The sequence below is a fragment of the Ambystoma mexicanum genome, chromosome 1p, assembly GCF_040938575.1.
Source record: "Ambystoma mexicanum isolate Mex_15411 chromosome 1p, UKY_AmexF1_1, whole genome shotgun sequence".
In the NCBI taxonomy this organism is placed as follows: domain Eukaryota; kingdom Metazoa; phylum Chordata; class Amphibia; order Caudata; family Ambystomatidae; genus Ambystoma; species Ambystoma mexicanum.
The window spans coordinates 1,257,664,407-1,257,679,907 of NC_090921.1; positions in this window are offsets into that span (position 1 = coordinate 1,257,664,407).

Sequence of the window (15,501 nt, forward strand, 5' to 3'; positions counted from 1 at the left end):
AATTGTAAAGCAATATGGCAAAAGACGGAGGAACCAATAGATAGTCAGGAGCAGAGTGTGTGTTGTATTCATTTGTGGGTGTGTGTCACAGTTTGTAAATAAGATCAAGTTGCATGATTTTCTAAGCACTCCGGGGTGACTATTCTATCAAGAGTGCATCTCTCAATGTTAAATTATTACATACGTTCGATCTGTTTCTCTAATGTGCTTATTCTGATAGTTTTTTTTATCTCATCCATTACACATTCACTATGGCAAGAAGGCATTCATGGCATTTCACTTTAGTAGCCCCTGGGTCAGGTGAGCAACTCCTGGTCAGAGGAAAAACCCTGAAACCCAGTTGCTACTTTCAGCTCCTGCTCTATGAATACCAATTTCAACCCCTTAGCAATCCATTTAATCTTTCTACTACCCTGTTGGCTTGTTGGTGGTAAACTGAGCAAAGTTTGTGCTTTATGACCAGTACAGTGGTAATATCTCTGAAAAGCTCATTTTCAAAATGCGGACCGTTGTCGGACCTCAGGACATCACAGATGCCCCCTCTGGGAAATACTTCCCTGGTTAGGAATTTTTCTGCAGATTTATCATCAGCATGGACACATGGGCCTGCCTCAAGCCAATGGGAGAATGGACAAACAACAGTCATATAACGAAAAGTGCTGCACCTGTTAATCATCTTGACAAAGTAAATATTGAGATCCCAAAAGGGCCCGGTGGGGCAAAGCAGTGTGACTTTCAAAGTGTGCAGAGTGTGTCCTCTGTTGAACAGGTAACATGTTATGCAATTGGTCATAAACATGTGAACGTGTTCTGAAAGATTGGGGACAAACCAATCCTCACCAATGACTGCAGCAATGTGCTGCTCAGGGCATGTGCTGCACAGGGCATGTGTGGTATGGTGCAATTGATCAAAGGCAATGATTAGTAATTCTAGAGGCATAATAACTACTTTACCTATAACACTTTGTCTCCAGATTAGGTCTGACGGTGACAATGCACATGCACTTTTGATCCATTGGTCTTTTTACTAGTGTGGGGCTTGTCCCTGCAATCCTATGATCTGTGACAGCGTGATACGGGACTGGTGACTATGCTTGTTGTAATGCAATAACAGGGGGCTTGTTCTCCTCTAAAATTGGTAGGTATGCTGCCTGTTTTGCTGCTGTGTCCGCGGCATCATTACTGCAAGGGATTGGGTCTGTTCCATTAGTATGGGCAGCACATTTAAAAAGGGCCACTAGCGAGGGGCTTTTTAATGCATCAATTAATCAGGAGAGCAATGCTGCATGATGTACTCGGGTTCCATCTGACTTCTTGAAACCTCTCCTGCGCCATCCGGATACTTGATAGGCCTGTATTGTGGACGTGACATATGCTGAGTCTGAATAAAGGGTAACCTCAATCTGGTAACATTTCTAAAGCTTCAAGGAGTTCTAGGAGTTCTGCTGCTTGTGTTGAATAGTACAAGGGCAATCTTTTCTGTATCACTACTTGATATTCCTCTTTCTGTCCTTTCACATCTCACCGCTGCAGACCCTGTGTGTCTATGTCCATTCTCCTGATCAATCATTGACGACACGTCAACGAACAACACCTCTCCCTCCACCAGTGCATCTTTTCTTTCTGGGGTGCCTTCTTCGGGTGCGCCCTCATATACTGCACAATCGTGCACCTTATCTTGTGAATCCACAAGCTTTGCTACAAATGTCACTGGGTTCACAGCGTGACACCGGTCTAATACAATGGATGAGTTTGATAGTATGACCTTATAACCCAAACCCTCTGTGTTGTGAGGGTTGACTTTGATTTTACCAGAATGGCAAAAACAGCATGCTCTACATACAAAGTTATTGTCGGGGACTTCTTTAATTCAAAAGAAGCGGCTGCAGTTGCCTTTTCGCATGGAAAATGGCCCTGCATTACTCATTGTAGGAGTCCACTGTAAAAAGCTAAGGGTGTGTGGCCCATGGAAGTGTGCTGAGTAAGAACTGATGTCATTACCTGGTCATCATAGTGTGAGAACAAAAGGAATGGTTTGCTGTATTTTGGTGTTTCTAACACGGGTGCATTGTTAATCCACAGTTTAAGATTCTGAAAACATTTTGCGATTTCATCTGTCCATTCAATGGGCCCCTTCGCTTTCTGTGCTTTCTTCAATGCTTGCAGCAGGGGCTTAGTGTAAGTGGAGTAAAGCTCCATGCTCTGTGTTGCACAACCCCAGAAACTGCTGCATGTGTTTCACTGTGGTTGGCTGGTGTGTGTTGTGCACTTCTTCTGCTCTGTCTGGGGCCACTCTCATCCCTGCCGATGAAATTCTTTGCCTTAAATACAATACTTCCTTTTGGCCATACTGCAGCTTATCCTTGTCCACTTTATAGCCCTTGTGTGTAAGGTTAAGAGCTGTACTGAATACCTCCTGTACTGCTTGCCACGCTTACCGGGAGACCGGGGTTCGTCGCATGCGCTTTCCCTTCCTGGCGCCTCTATTCGCGCTTCCACGCTTGGAGAGGGGCCGGAGGGAGAGCTTCGGGGACCAAAGCTGCAGCTCCTCGGCGCATGCGCGGCAGACCGCGATCACGGTTCCGCGCATGCGCTGTGGATTGGGCACCCGTGATTGGAGGGGCTTGCTTCCCAAGCCTCGCTCTAGGTCCGCCGGCGCCCGGCGACGATCAGCTTGCGTTCCAGGCCTCGCGGGCACCGGCGGCCCATAAAGGGAGAGTGGGGATCGGGAGCAGATCACGTCTCAACGCGTTCTGTTCCTGATCGTGTTCACTCGCTCACCTTTTGTTCCTGCACCAGCTTTTCCTCAGCTCAGCCTTCCTGGGGTTCTCCTCTCCTGTTCTCTTTGGACCTCTCCTTGCCAGCTCCCTGTTTTGCCCCGGGTCCCTCTGGATTCCCCCTTTTTTGTTCCCTTTTGGTTAGCTGGGGTTCTCTGCCTTCCTGGACTGCTCTCCTTGCCTGGTCCACGTCAGTTTTCCCTCCTTCCAGGGTTTTCTCTCCTTTAGCCTGGCTAGGCAGCCCTGCCTTGATTTTCCCTTTTCTCCTGCTTCGCGCCAGCCTGTGCTCTGTGGTCTTCCATCCAGTGCCTTCTCCTGGTGTTCGCCTCAGCCATCCTTGGACTCTTGAACTCCTCTGCATCCAGCACCTTCCTGGTGTATACTCGGACTCTTGAGCACCACAGCTTCCAGTGTCTTCTCCTGGTGCACGCCTTTGTCATCCTTGGACTCTTGAGTACAACAGCATCCAGAGTCTTCTCCTGGTGCACGCCTTTGTCATCCTTGGACTCTTGAGCACCACTGCATCCAGTGCCTTCTCCTGGTGCTCGCCTCAGCCATCCTTGGACTCTTGAGCACCTCCTCACGTCTCGGTCCTTCCTGGACCTTGGAGCTCCATCTTCTCAAGAACTTGTTCCTTCAGCCTCTCCTGCCTGTGCCTGCACAGTCCTGACGTCACGGTAATCAGGAGAGAGCAGCTCGTGACGTTGGGAATCGGTCCATCTTTTACCCAGTACCCATTCTGGGAGGAGGAGAGGCAGGTTTCTCGTGTCACCAATTCTTCTTGTCAGTCTGGCTTCCCGGCGAGATCAACGAAGCATACAGGTACGCAACATTCTCGTGACTCACACCTTAACAGATTCCGATTTAGAGATGGAAGACACACAGGACCTGCGGAATGAGCTACAGGCCCTCAGAGCAGAGATGACTGCCTTACACCAGGAAAACCAAGTCTTACGTCAAATGGTAACTCAAGGGGCAGGGAGTGCCTCACAGGCTGAGGGTTCTTTGGCTCATACTACCCCAATCAAGTTTGATGGAGACCCACGTCGAGTAGCAGAATTTTGTAATCACTGTCGAATTCATTTTTTCTTCAGGTCGACTCATTTTAATAACGATAAGGTCAAGATCGGATACATTTTGGGAAATTTAACCGGGAAAGCTCTTGCCTGTGCTACACCTTTTGTGGCTGCTAACAGTCCCATATTGAATGACTTCGCTGCCTTTGAGAAGACATTTCTGGAGGTTTTTCAGACGCCCAATCTGGCCGCAGTTGCACAGAATCAGTTGATAGACATAAAGCAGGGAAGTGCTGACATAATAACATATATCAGTCGCTTCCGCCTACTGGCTACTGACTCTCAATGGCCAGAAATCACGCAGAAGACCCTGTTCCGCCGAGGGTTGAGGGAAGAATACAAGGATGAGTTGCTCCACATCCCCGAATCTGAGACCCTTCAACTCTTAATCAATCAGGTGCTCCGAATTGATCAGAGATTAGCTGAACGAAAGGCTGAGAGACGTCAGTTTGAGAGAGTCAGTTCTAGAACGGCCAGTTCACCCGCCGGAGCATTTGATTCGGCGGAATCTGGACCCGAACCTATGGAGTTGGGAGCTGTGAGGGGTCCTTTATCTGAGGAAGAAAGGAGGCGAAGAAGAACATTACGCCTGTGTCTCTACTGCAGCGCTGCTGGGCACTACCTGGGTACGTGTCCTTTACGACCTCAGAAGAAGAAGACGGAAAACTAGAGGACCTGTCGTGTAGAGGAGAGGCAACGACAGGTCTCACCCCCTTCTCAGACCTTTCCACTTCTTGTTCAATCCTTCATCCTATGCAACCAGCTGTCTTACTAACCCTGAAGGTCCATATCCAATTGCCTGGTCGGACTCTAGAGGTTTTTGGGCTGTTGGATAGTGGGGCGTCTGGCAATTACATCGATGAAACATTCGCAAACATCAATAAGATTCCCCTTCTATCCAGACACACTGCCCTACCCGTGGAAGTTATTGATGGTACTCCTTTATCTTCGGGACCGGTTAGTCTGCATACTGTAGGGTTAACTCTTCGGATTGCCGACCATTTGGAAGAGCTTGCTCTAGATGTTATCAAGTCTCCCACCTACAAGTTGGTCTTGGGGTTACCCTGGCTCCAGCATCACAATCCAGTCATCGATTGGAGGACTCATACCTTGACCTTTACCTCCACCTCTTGCACCCAGAAATGCAGCCTGCCAGTCCAGACTCAGGTTTCTTCGACGGCCTTGGAATTTCGTGGCAAGGGGGTCAGTCGTTGTTCTACTTTTCAGATTCCCCTAGAATATGCCGATTTTGAACAGGTCTTTGCTGAACCAGGAAACATACCCCTGCCACCTCATCGTTCGTTTGATTGTGCCATAGAATTGTTACCTGGTGTTGAGATTCCCCATGGTAGACTGTATGCTTTAACTCAGAACGAGAAACGAGTACTACAGGATTACTTGTCGGACTGTTTAAGTAAAGGATACATAACACCATCCAAATCACCCGCAAGATTCCCCTTATTCTTTGTAAAGAAGAAGGAAGGCACTTTGAGACCTTGTGTTGATTACCGGCAATTGAACGATATCATTACTAAGGATCGGTACCCATTACCTTTGATTCGTAGTATTCTGGAAACCCTGCACTGGGCCCGGATCTTTACCAAGCTCGACTTACGAGGGGCCTATCATCTGGTTCGCATCAAGAGTGGAGATGAATGGAAGACTGCATTCAAGACACCTTTGGGGCACTTTGAATACAGGGTGATGCCTTTTGGTCTGTGCAATGCCCCTGCGGTTTTCCAACGGCTCATGGATCACATCTTCTGTGACCTGAATGGAATTTCGGTTTGGATCTATTTGGACGATATACTGGTCTTTTCCAGATCTAGGGAGGAACACATATGCCATGTACGAGAGGTCCTCCATCGCTTATCCCTCAATCATCTGTTCGCCAAGGAAGAGAAGTGCTCCTTTCATCAATCGAGAATAGAGTTCCTGGGATTTGTGATCAGTCAGACCGGTATTGAGATGGATCCCAAGAAGGTCCAGGCTATTCAAGAGCGGAAACAGCCTCATGATGTAAGGTCCTTACAACCCTTTTTGGGGTTCGCCAATTTTTACAGGCAATTTATTCATCATTTCTCTCAGATCACGGCACCTCTCACTAGACTGACTAGCAGTAATATTGCTTACTTGTGGGACTCTCATGCCACACGAGCATTTGACTCCTTGAAGTCAGCCTTTATGGCCGCTCCGATTCTACGTCATCCTCAGGACGAGCTACTATTTATTGTTGAGGCGGACGCTTCGGATTTTGCTGTAGGGGCTGTTCTTTTGCAGAAGGATCCCGCTACTTCGGTTTAACATCCAGTGGCTTACTTCTCACGTAAGCTGAGCCCCAGTGAGAAGAACTATGCTGTCATTGAGAAGGAACTATTGGCTATTAAGACCGCATTTGAGGAGTGGAGACATCACCTACTGGGAGCTGGCTTTTCTGTAGAGGTCCGTACTGATCACCGCAATTTGCAGTACTTGCGCTCCTTGCAATGTCGAACACCACGACAGGCCCGGTGAGCCTTCTTCTTTTCTCCATTTGTGTTTCATGTCACTTACATCCCCGGATCTTCGAACCTAAGGGCTGATGCCTTGTCTCGGTCCTTGGAGATAGAAAAGGAAGAGGGATGCTCCAGTCTGGCTCAACCACTGATCTCTCCTCATCATTTTTTATTGACTTTATCACCACTCTTGCAGTCAATATCAGATGCCACCCAGATAGATCCTAGGAGGTCAACTTTACTTCAACAGCCTTCAATATCTGAACATAATGGCCTTCTGTTTTTCCGGAGAAGACTGCACATTCCCGAGGGGGAGATTCGAGAAGGCATATTGCACGGCTTCCATGATTCCCCCATTGGGGGTCACCGAGGGATTAGAGCAACACAAGAACTGCTATCTCGACAATTTTGGTGGCCTGGCTGGGCTGGTGAGGTCCGAAAGTATATGGAAACCTGTCCCGTTTGTGCCCAATCCAAGGTTCCCAGACAATGGCCTTTGGGATTGCTTTTACCCACGGAGTTGGCACCATATCCTTGGCACACCATCGCCACTGACTTCATTGTTGATCTGCCTCCCTCAGATGGGTACACCTGTTTAATGGTTGTCGTGCACAGTTTCACTAAGTACGCCCATTTCATTCCTTTCAAGAAGATACCTACTGCTACCCAGATGGCTACGGCCTTTTTGCATGAAGTTTATCGGCTGCATGGCCTTCCCGAAAAGATTATTTTGGATCGTGGTGCTCAATTCCTCTCTTCTTTCTGGAGCAAGGTGTGTGGCCATCTTGGTATCCGCAGAGCTCTGAGCTCTGGTTATCATCCGCAGTCCAATGATCTCACGGAGAGAACGAATCAGACGCTGGAAGCATACCTCTGTTGTTTTGCAAATGCCACGCAGTCCAATTGGATGGCATGTTTGGACCTTGCCGAGGTGTCCTACAACAATTCCACCCATTCTTCCATCGGAACCAGTCCTTTCTATTGTTCGACAGGTCAGCATCCGAAACGGATGCCTTTCCATCCTGTGGCGTCCAGTGCGGTTCCTTCCGCTGATGCTCTGATTTCGACTATCCAACAGCAGCACGAGTTGGCACGCAAGTCATTGGAGGCTGCTCAGGACCATATGAAGTCTCAGGCTGACCGGAGGAGGAGAGTGGAACCTGATTTCCGGGTTGGGGATAGGGTTTGGTTATCCTCTAAAAATCTGCCACTTCGCAACTTACCGGTTAAGTTGGCTCCCGGGTATTTTGGCCCATTTAGGATCACCAAGCGTCTGTCCTCTGTGGCTTTTCGTCTTCAGCTGCCCCGTTCCTGGCATGTTCATCCTGTTTTTCATGTCTCCCTTTTAAAGCCCTATGTTGTTGACCCCTATGGTCGTGCCAGTCCTCGCCCGGCTCCTGTTCTAGTGCAGGGGGTGCCCGAAATTCAGGTTCAGGAGATATGCGATGCTCGCTATCGCAGGGGGGTGCTCCATTTTTTGGTGGATTGGAAGGGGTACCCAGCCTGTGATCGCACTTGGGAACCTTGCCGGCATGTGCACGCCCCACGTCTTGTGCGTGAGTTCTATCGTCGGTTTCCTTGGAAACCTGGGGTTCCGGGCATTCCTGGGAGGGGGCATAGTGTCACGCTTACCGGGAGACCCGGGTTCGTCGCACGCGCTTTCCCTTCCTGGCGCCTCTATTCGCGCTTCCGCGCTTGGAGAGGCGCCGGAGGGAGAGCTTCGGGGACCAAAGCTGCAGCTCCTCGGCGCATGCGCGGGAGACCGCGATCACGGTTCCGCGCATGCGCCGTGGATTGGGCACCCGTGATTGGAGGGGCTTGCTTCCCAAGCCTCGCTCTGGGTCCGCCGGCGCCCGGCGATGATCAGCTTGCGTTCCAGGCCTCACGGGCGCCGGCGGCCCATAAAGGGAGAGTGGGGATCGGGAGCAGATCGCGTCTCAACACGTTCTGTTCCTGATCGTGTTCACTCACTCACCTTTTGTTCCTGCGCCAGCTTTTCCTCAGCTGAGCCTTCCTGGGGTTCTCCTCTCCTGTTCTCCTTGGACCTCTCCTTGCCAGCTCCCTGTTTTGCCCCGAGTCCCTCTGGATTCCCCCTTTTTTGTTCCCTTTTGGTTAGCTGGGGTTCTCTGCCTTCCTGGACTCCTCTCCTTGCTTGGTCCACGTCAGTTTTCCCTCCTTCCCGGGTTTTCTCTCCTTTAGCCTGGCTAGGCAGCCCTGCCTTGATTTTCCCTTTTCTCCTGCTTCGCGCCAGCCTGTGCTCTGTGGTCTTCCATCCAGTGCCTTCTCCTGGTGTTCGCCTCAGCCATCCTTGGACTCTTGAACTCCTCTGCATCCAGCACCTTCCTGGTGTATACCCGGCCATTTCTTGGACTCTTGAGCACCACAGCTTCCAGTGTCTTCTCCTGGTGCACACCTTTGTCATCCTTGGACTCTTGAGTACCACAGCATCCAGTGTCTTCTCCTGGTGCACACCTTTGTCATCCTTGGACTCTTGAGCACCACTGCATCCAGTGCCTTCTCCTGGTGTTCGCCTCAGCCATCCTTGGACTCTTGAGCACCTCCTCACGTCTCGGTCCTTCCTGGACCTTGGAGCTCCATCTTCTCAAGAACTTGTTCCTTCAGACTCTCCTGCCTGTGCCTGCACAGTCCTGAAGTCACGGTAATCAGGAGAGGCAGGTTTCTCTTGTCACCAATTCTTCTTGTCAGTCTGGCTGCTCCGTCGAGATCAACCAAGCATACAGGTACGCAACATTCTCCTGACTCACACCTTAACACTGCTCTTCTGTTGGGCTGCAAACTAAAAGATCATCTACATATTCAATGGCTGTGCTTGTTACCTGCAGGTTACGTAGGTCCACCTGCAGTTGCCTGTTGAAAATGCTTGGGACTCTCAATACCCCTGAGGTAAGCGAGTGTGCTGAAAACAGTGCCCACAGTAGATTAAAGTAGTGAGATACAGGGAATCTGGGTGCAGTTTGAAAGGAATGCATTTTTTGATCAATCAGAGTGAAATGGGTTGCACAGAATGGTGGCTGGGTTAGGCACTACTGGGAACTCTTCTTCAATAATATTATTCAAGGGGCGGAGATCCTGTATCATCCTCCAAGATTACCCTTTTGCTTTCTGCACAGGGTATATGGCCGTATTGCATGGGGATGCTGATGGTACTATAATGCTTTGTTCAAATAATGCGGCAATGGTGGAGTAGATCCCTTCATTAGCCTGTCTGGACAGGGGGTATTGCTTTACTCAGGGTAATATTGCACCTGGTTTCAGCTTTATTTGTACTGCTCCTATGCTCTTCAATAATCCTACGCCATGAGGGTTGCTAGTCCACAAGCAACTGGGTACTGTCACTATATCTTCATATAAGAGTGACAGTGGTGACTTGGTAACCAGTAAAATGTGCAGTACTTCTCTGTGTTGTACTGCTATGTGACAGAGTATGCACATTTCAAACACTGTTCCTCCTTCCTTCTAGTGGCAGGGAAGTGTCTATGCACAGGACTCTATGCCATTCTACCCCCTCCTTGTCTGTGCCTGTATCTTTTCTGGTAATCACTGCTTCCAAATCTAAGGTAATGATAGTACCATGTGCCATTGCATGGGGAACCATTGGTCAGAACACAAACTCTGCGGGTAGGCGGAATACCATATTCTGGATCCCAGGCAGACATCCTAATAAAGCCCTTACTCCACAGAGGAACATGTGTTGATGTAAGGGCACCCCTCGTACAGCACTGCCACTACAAAGTGCTTGGATAACTGCTGCTACTCTAGTGTAATGCATGCCTGGTGTGGAACACACTATGGGCCTCATCACAAGTCCAGCGGTAATTCAGCGCAATTACCACTGGGTGGTAATAGCATTACGGCTGGGTAATGCAGTGGAATTAGCGCTGCATCACAAACTGCCGTGAACGTGCCCGACCCCGGCGCTAATGCAAGTAGCAACCAGCGGTAACTGCACTAAATAAGGGCTACAACCAAGAAACCAGCGCTAATAGCGCTACTGCCACTGATTATGCTGCTATTAGCACCAGCGGAAATTGTGTCACCACCGAACAGGAAGTTCTGCAGCCGTAGTTTTGAAAATTACAATCCATTAAATATCTCCACTTCCTGAAGCCACAGAGTCCTGGTAAGCAGCAAAAATGTCTCAGGAGACGACAAGAGGAAAGGGTGGCTGAAAATCACCCCCCCCCCCAAAACCAAAATTCAGCAAGGGGGAGCTTGTTGTCCTCACAAATGAGGTGACCTCACACAGATAGGATGGCCGCAAGCGGTGGAACGACATGAGGGTCAGTGTGCGGGGAATGCTGTCTCTGGCGAATGGAGGAGACATTGGAGAGCCACTGGTCCTCACCGCCTGGGAGAAGAAATGTAGGACAAGGCTGGACCTTGAAGGGATTGAGGGAGTCGGCAGTGTGGAGGTGGGGACCAGCAGCCAGGAGGTGAGTCAACCCCCCACCCAAATACATGCACAAATGGAATCCCAGTATAAGATGCCCGAGTGGACAGGGACACAAGTCAGCAGACCCAGAAGCTGGGCAAGCCAACAGGGCAGAGTGATGGGATAGCACATCAGTCACCCGCCACATCAGCCATGGGGCAGGACACCAAGGGCACCCCTGAGCCTCACAGCAATGGTAAGGACAGGCAAGTGAACCAAAGACATGCCATGGGCACCACGCCGCTACTGGCGCACCCTGTGCCCGCAGGATTGAGGTGCGTGAGCAACCACAACACTGTGCAGCAGTTACACCAGTATGTTGGGGCACCAGTAGACCTGTCCATGTCAGCATGGCAGACAAGACACAGGGAAATACATGTCCCACACAACGACATGCGTCCAGCCTGCCAATCACTGTGCCATGGACTAAGCAACCCCCCATGTGAGTGCCACCCGGGGAGGGGAGGTTGAGCCATGAAAGAACACAAGCATGCATGCTAGACATAAGCTGCCCCACCATGTACACACGTGCCTACCCACATGCAGGCCAAAGACCAACAGGCCATGGGTCACACACCCATTGCAACAAGCAACCCCATGACACTGTGCCCATATGCATCCTCTTATGACCAACCATGCCCATTTGCCCTTATGTGTGTGGACACACTAGGTACCATAACAATTGTGACTTGCATGCAAACACATGTGGGGGAACCATACCTGACAACATATCCTATGACCCCTATAGGAACTTGCACATCACCAGAAGCATCAGAGGAGGAGGAGCAGCATGCAAGTCCATCGGGGAGCACTGCTACCAGACCCTCAAGGTCTGCCACAAGCACCCAGAAAAGGCCCACACAGGCCACACCACAGAGGATGTCCCGGCGTGTAACACCGCACCAGAGCAGGGCCAAGGCAACACCCACACCACAGCCCACCAGGAGCAGTGCGGGGCACACTGCACCCACACCTGCAGCCAGAGGCCTGACACTGAGGCCAAACCTGCTGCCAGGGCGACTGAGGAGCTACAGGGGGACACCAGCCCAGGGACATCAACTGCCAAAGGGCCACACTCCCCGGAGAGCCCTCCACGCCACCACTGCCAACACCCCCCAGCAAGCCCTCCATGCCACCTGTGCCAACACTCCCAAGGGAGCCCCCCAAGCCGCCAGCACACACGTTCATCAGAGCCTGACATGAATGCTCGCATATATGGCTCCCCTGCACACAGCCCTGGTGCAGAACCATTCACCCGCACAGTGCACTTTAACACGAAGCATGCTGTTGCAGAGGCTCAAGGACATGGCGCGCAGACAGCGGGAGATGGAGGAAATTGGCCGCCCCCACACAGCACACCTGCAGGCCATTAGGGACAGCATCCAGGGGGCTATCCGCAGGGTTGTGCGTTTCATAGCACGGAACAGGGCCCAGACGGCAACAAACACGTCCACCCTTACACTGTACGCCCAACCTGTCAGGGATATGACAGAGGGTTGCTCTGCACTGGTAGAGGCCATCTGCCAGAGCACAGAGATGCAATGGGAGCAAAACCTGGGGACTGGCTCCATCCCATCCACGTCATCAACACCCAGAGAGGGGTCACAGCAGAACCCCCCGCAGCGACAGTCAGAGGGCCTTCTATGCCCAAGATCGCCAAGGGAACACCAAGGGGGAAGAGGCCAGGGCTGTGAAAGAATCTGGGACACTGAATCCCTCGAGTGGCCATGCTGGGGAGTTGGGAGGGGGGTAGTGTGATGTGGAGTTGGTAGTGTAAGGGAGATAGTGTGATGGGGAGTAGGTGGTGTGATTGGAGATAGTTGGGGCACTTCATTCCATAACAACCATTAAACTTCATCAATGCGAGCACATTCCTGATTGTGTCATTGTCATGTTTATTGATTGGGGTGGTGTCACACAGTGGTGCATGGCTTGTGTGAGGTTTGGGGGTGGACTTACACAATATCAGGTCAGTTGACTACTTGTGCATACAGATGGGCCTTCATTTCATGTCATTTGTCTATTCTATGGCTGTGTATGCAGTGTCACTAGTGCCATGCATTGTTTGTGCTTCACATGTACCCTGTTCCCTTGCAGCATATGTTACGTAACGGATCTGTCGGTGACATGCGCAGAAGTCATAGTAGCTGCCATGTGGCTGTGTATTTACACTGTGCATGGGGCATGATGCTGGGTTCCTGATGGGCCCTCCCTGGGCATCTGGTGGCAACGGGTGGGCATTGTGGGCTGGCCGCACATGGATGCACGGCCATGGCACTGGCAAGGATGTTGTTCTGTGTGGAGATGTGGCCGTTTGTCTGCATTGCTTTGGTGGGTGCATGTTGCATTGCGGTACCTGTAGTCATGTTGGTGTATTTGTTTGATACTGTGTGTGTACTGCTGCTTCTCCATGCAGGTAAGTCGACATGTGCATGCTCCCTGGTCTGTGCTGTGACGTTGGTGCCGGAGGTGGTAAAGTGCTCATTTCAGATTTGTTTGTCATGCCATTCTTTGAGTGGTCATTTGCACCCCCCCCCCCAATTTGGCCATGTGACCTGCAGCGCTTTTCTACTCACTCACTATCCAGGTCCGTTGTCCTCTGTGCCTCTCTATGTATCCTGGCAGTGTGCTGTTCCGTAGTACCATGGCATTGTGGGTGGAACCAGGGTACCGGGCATAGCAGTGGGTGATGATGAGGTTGGTGTCACAGTGAGGATACACATTTTACTCACCCCAACCTGGTACAAGGGACCCCACCAATAAGATACAGCTTATATACATTTTGGTTGACATTGTATTCAAAGCTGGCACGTAGTCAAGACAAAAATCTGCATAGTCACTGGCAGCTGGTTGCACGCCCTGTTTCACATCTTCGTTCGTGCGAAGGTTTTCTTGCAAACTCATTCCTGTAACTTAACAGTTATATCTGCAGCTACACACACACTACGCCTGCCTTAACCTCAGGCAGCCTAGTTTGGGGAAATTGCTCGTGTGATTGCATAACTATTGCATATCTTCTGCTACAGACATGCGTCCCACCCCTGCTCGGCTCTTCTTCTTGGAATACCAAGGGTCTTAGTCACAAGCTATCAGCCCTTCCTCCGAAAGTGTCAAAGGTTTCCGAGAAGTGTTAATCTTGCTGAACACATGAGCACCAACTAAAGCGACATGCCCAGCCATCCTAATCAGAATCCACAAGCGGCCCTTTTGCTCATGTTTGAGCACGATCAATATATATCAATCTTATTTAAGTCTTCCATTGCTTTCAGCCACATTACCCACTTCTACTCTTCGTTTGCAGCCACATGGGCTGACCTTATTTTATTCACTGTTCTACCACAGCAAACCACACAACACCCGACAAACATCAGTAAACACTGCACACAAAAGCACAATAATAATATTATCCCAGCCACTACCAACAGCGGGGTCAACAGTTTTCATCCCCAATCCTTCATCAATGCCACCAGCTTTCACCTGACCAAGCCTCATAGTGGATAGTGGATGGTTTCAGCTATTTTATGTAACCTTGTTATTCCTGTCAATACCCCTTCAGTTGCATCGGGTATGTACATGCAACATTGAGACCCCACCATAGTACAAACTCCGCCCCTTTCTGCTGTTAACACATCCAACACGTACCTATTCCGTGATGCAACTAACCGTATGGCCTTCATCTCATATGTAATATTAGCGAGTATATCGGCTGTTTCACTAATCATGACCTCTACTGCCCTACTTAATCTGCGTATCTCTCGGGAGTTCAGGAATATTCCCACAGAGAGTGTCATCGCCTTTACTATGTCAATGAATATATCCAGATAAGTGTCTGATTGGTCAGGCCATGGCCTTATCTCTCTCTTATACCTGTGTTTACCATACATTTCTTTACGGTTATAGATCATAGCAGCAGGTATTATCCTGGCAAAATAACATGTTCCTGAAAAGTTCCTGGGAAGCCACAAATAAGCCTTTTTGTTACAAACATAAGCATACCCTTCAGTTTCACCTAGATCCCTACTATACTGGAAAGATTGTATGTTATACTACATCCCAAAACAGGTTCTCCTTTCGTTCCCTTGAAACAAATGTTCTTCCTTGAGAACTCCCTGGTTATCATCAAGGGGGTGGAGGTAATTTCTCTATCCTTGCCTGACCTACAAGGTCTTTAGAAGAGTAGATTCGTCCTTCCTGTTTCATTTTATGAACTATCCCTGCTGATATCTCTGACCATTTCATTGGAAAGCACATATAAGTGTTTGGCATATACCTGTCTAGTGAGAGAACCCTCATCCAAAGCAAAATACAACTGTCAATTTCTTGTACTGCAAAAGCATACATAGGTATTCCATTCCCTGCATGGCAGGGAACATGACTACATATGCAACAACTTGACAAATTCAACGCCTTCTGTGTTGTATTCATTAAGCGTATATATGCATTCCCACTATACTCTTGATCTTCATGACCGTCATACTCATGCCTGTCTTTACTGTATGCATAATTAATATTGATGTCATTTGGGGAGTTCACCACGGGAAACATATTCATACATTGAAAGGTATTCTAGATACCATAAAAATACACCAAGCCCTGTTACCACCAAGACACCTGCCATACATAAAACAGTCTTTTCCTTCGTTGTACACCCATATTTGTCCACCTTCATCCGTCCTTGTGGGTGGGCAGGCAGAGCCAAA